The sequence below is a fragment of the Saccopteryx leptura genome, chromosome 12, assembly GCF_036850995.1.
Source record: "Saccopteryx leptura isolate mSacLep1 chromosome 12, mSacLep1_pri_phased_curated, whole genome shotgun sequence".
NCBI classification, from domain to species: Eukaryota; Metazoa; Chordata; class Mammalia; order Chiroptera; family Emballonuridae; genus Saccopteryx; species Saccopteryx leptura.
Window position 1 is genome coordinate 54159179 of NC_089514.1, and position 4356 is coordinate 54163534.

General features: G+C 40.2%; 1 non-coding gene across 1 annotated transcript; it reads right to left on the reverse strand.

The window, feature by feature from the left end:
* Nucleotides 1-3840: 3840 nt before the first annotated feature.
* On the reverse strand, nt 3841-3982 carry LOC136384311 (U4 spliceosomal RNA). The gene has a single exon (XR_010747587.1). It is a non-coding gene; the product is annotated as a U4 spliceosomal RNA (small nuclear RNA).
* Nucleotides 3983-4356: the final 374 nt, after the last annotated feature.

Genomic DNA, 4356 nt, shown 5'->3' on the forward strand with positions numbered 1-4356 from the left:
TGTCGTTGGTTTGTGCCATCTTCATTAATATGTGCCTTGGAGTAGGTTTGTGTGGTTAAGAAAACTCTGTGTTCTGTTTGCTTCTTGAATTTGAGGCTTTAGTTCTTTCCATAGGCTTGGGAAGTTCTCGTCTTATTATTTGTTTGAGTATATTCTCCATTCCATTTTCTCTCTCTTCTCCCTCTGATATACCTATTACTCTTATGTTATTCTTTTTGATGGAGTCAGACAATTCCTGTAGGGCTTTCTCATTTTTTTTAAATTTTGAGTCTCTTTCTTCTCTCTCAAGTTGCTTGTCTTCTATGTCACTAATCCTACCTTCTATCTGGCCTGTTCTATTAGTTAAGCTTGTTACCTAGTTTTTCAGTTCATGAATTGAGTTTTTCATCTCTGTTTGATTTGTTTTTATAGTTTCAATTTACTTGGTAATATATTCTTTGTGTTCATTGAGTTGTTTTCTGAGCTCCCTAAATTGCCTTTCTGTGTTTTCTTGTATATCTCTGAGAATTTTCAGAATTTCTATTTTCAATTCTCTGCCATTTAGCTCCATGGTTTCCAATATATTAAATTTTTTCTCCATAGATTTTTCACATCTATCTGTGCTACTTCTCTATCTTTTGTATCCATGATATTTGATTTCCTTTTTCTTAATGGCATCTGAGGGTGGTCATGTTGATAGCACTAATAAGAATTAATAAAGAATAAAAAGTTCGGGAAGCAGCATGGCAGATTGGGTAATCCTGTCCAAGGGGTCCTATACTATAATCTGTCCTTTCACTTGGAGTTAACCCTCAAGGACCCCTACCAGGACAACTTTGGCAAATGCATGTTACTCATATACCTTCATTTGGCAAACAGTCCTATGTCCACGTTACAGTGGATACATATTCTGGATTTATGGTAACCTCTGTCAGAACAGGAGAGGCTGCTAAGCATGTTATAGCTCTTTGTCTGTATGCATTGTTCTATTATTGGATTTCCTAAACTGGTTAAACTGACAATGCTCCTGCATATGGAGCAAAAGCATTCACTGTATTTTGTCATACCTTTCGAATTATGTGTATATCTTACAATCTTTAAAGTCAAGGTATTATTAAAATGTACCCAGCAAATGTTTTAAGTTCAATTTAAAAAAATTTAAAAGTGGGGAGCCATATCCTGAAACTACTATGGGTCTACCATATCATGCTTTTTACTTAAAAAACTTTAAATTTCTTTTGAATGCTGATGAACAGGAGATGCCAAATCTTTCTCTCCTGCAAACTACTACCTTCTTTATTTGATCCAGCTAATAACACTATTTTTTCTTTTTCCAAATAGCCCAGATATGTGGAAAAGATTTATATAGGTGGATGGGGATCCTCAATCCCCTCAGCAAGATATTCTGAGCATGGCTTTTAAGATACCAAGAGGTGGGGTGATGTCACGGAAATGGCGCCATGAGCAGTGCGTCCCACAGATCTCCCCAAAATTTCAACAAATTTATCAACTAGAAAAGAAAAATCTATCCTTGGAGCATCAGGGTGTTCCATACACACTGAAGGCAAAAGGGCTGCTTTCACTTGGAACTGAGAGTCGGGAGGGAGCTGAGGGTGTGGAGGAAGCTTACTGCGGCAGGGACGTTTGTTCCAGCTGAGGAGGGAGTGTACCTGCGGTGAGTCAACCCACACGAGCAACTGCCCGCCCACACTCGGGGAGCAACAGCCCACATGCTGCAAGCAGCTGCCCGCGCAGCGTGAGAAACTGCGTACCCCACGCAGTGGCACAGCATGCAGTGAGCGTCCCCAACGGCCCGTGTGCCATGAGTGTCCCGTGCACCTTGAGCGTCTCCAGGGGCTCATGCACCGCGAGCGTCCCAAGCCACTGGTGTGCCCAGAACACCCCATTCGCCCGTGCCAAGATCACCCCACTCACCTGTGTACCCAGTGCACCCCATTCTCCCATGCGCCCAGTGCACCACAACCACCAGTGGTAAGCAGGGAGTGCGCCAAAGCAAACTTCCCTACGCCCGAGCTTCTAACAATCAAGCATGGGGAGGGGCATGCAGGCAGCTTGCAGTCTGTCCTGGAGCACATCTGTGGATCCAATCACTGAAATTAGCTTAACCTACAGTCTGCGCACCTCCCAACTGACCTACAGGGCTTTAATTGATAAGATTTCTCTCAGATCAGCGATCCAAGACAAGAGGCATGATATTTTTTTAGTGCCTCTTGCTAAAGGGGTGGGGGCAACTTCTGATTGGCAGAGCTTTCATACTCAGGGATATACACTAACAAGAGGGACTTGGCAGATGGTAAAACCTCCTGTACTGCAGGCAGCAACTAGGGCATCTTCTTCCCAGCCAAAACAGGCTACAAAGTGCGGAAAGCCTGGGGAGAGTGGTCCCACAGAGTGCTAGGTGTACTGAACAGGCCTAGAGGCTCATTGAAAGTCACCTTGAGAGCAATTGGCTCCCAGCCCCGCCTGAATATGCTGGCAGCTCTGACTGCCAGAGCCTTACCCAGAGCCCTGCGTTGAGTGGGGTTAGAGTGGGGATTTTCCAGCTCTTTGAGCTTCTAACTCCCCAGTCAGAGGCAACAGCAGCCTCATAGCTGGATCACCAGGCTGCTAATTCTGGAAGGAGAGACTAGGAGAGAGGCTCTAGGAAAACAGACTCTCTTATTGTTGGATCCTGCAAACGCTAACAAGCCTTGACTACCAACGAGACTGAAGCCAACTGTGGGACTGTAAAGTAGTACAACCATTATGGAAGAAAGTATGGTGGTTCCTCAAAAAACTGAAAATAGAACTACCTTATGACCCAGCAATCCCTCTACTGGGTATATACCCCCAAAACTCAGAAACATTGATATGTAAAGACACATGTAGCCCCATGTTCATTGTAGTATTGTTCATATTGGCCAAGACATGGAAACAACCCAAAAGCCCTCAATAGAAGACTGGATAAAGAAGATGTGGCACATATACACTATGGAATACTACTCAGCCATAAGAAATTATGACATCGGATCATTTACAACAAAATGGTAGGATCTTGATAACATTATACGGAATGAAATAAGTTAATCAGAAAAAAAGAAGAACTACATGATTCCATACATTGGTGGGACATAATAACGAGACCAAGAGACATGGAGAAGAGTGTGGTGGTTACCAGGGGTGGGGGGGATGGGGGCTCAGGAGGGAAGGAGGGAGAGGGGAAGGGGCACAAAGAAAACTAGATAGAGGGTGACAGAGGACAATCTGACTTTGGGTGATGGGTATGCAACATAATTGAATGACAAGATAACCTGGACATGTTTTCTTTGAATATATGTACCCTGATTTATTGATGTCACCCCACTCACATTTATAAAAATTTATTTATAAAAAAATAAAATAATAAATGAGCTGTGAAATAATACTTTTAATTTATCATATTTGAGGAATTTAAAAACAAAAATAATGTCAGTGGGTATTATTTGTAATAGCCAAAGAAGTCCATTATGAACATTAGTTTATTTTTTTAACTTTAAATATTTTCTTTATTTTTAAATTACAATTGACATACAATATTATAAATATATTAGTTTCAGATATAGAAAACAGTGATTAGACATTATATAACTTACTAAGTGATCACCGCGATAAATCTCATATTCATCTTACACCATAGATATTTATTGAAATATTTTTGACTATATTCCCTATATTGTACTTTACAACCTCTCATCTTGCAAGCATCAAAATGTTCTCTGTATCTATGAATCTCTTTCTGTTTTTTTTTTATCATGAGTGTTTAATTTATAAATTGTATTATATTGTTTTGAATTAAGTTATAGCTCTACTACTTTTTTTTAGTCTCTATAGCAATTTTAAAAAATTGCTAATGCTGATTATATTTCAAGTCAACATGGTGGGGGTTTGGGGAAAAGTTTTAAATTAGGAATATTTATGCTTCAGATAAACCTCATTGGCTGCAATACTGCTACTTTGTAAAGATTCTACTACTTTTCATATAGGAAGGAGATAAACACAAGATAGGTGATAACAATAGATGGACAGATAGGGGGATGGATAGATAGATGTAGTTTAGACAATTTTTCTTCAATCCGCACTACCTCATTCCACCAGGTGACTTTGTAGTTCAATAGAGTGGGTGGAGTATATTTTTCACTTCATTGATATTGAGCTGCACCCATTGTACGTATTTTGGCCAATCAAGTATTAGGGAGTATGACTTAAAACAATAATCTTAAACAAGCTTGAATTGTTTGGCTCCTAAACTTTGGCCTCTTATGTACTCAGTGTACTCAGTGACTGCTTGTCCAAAGGTATAGAGAAACACATGAAACATGCCTGAACACAACCCGCAAC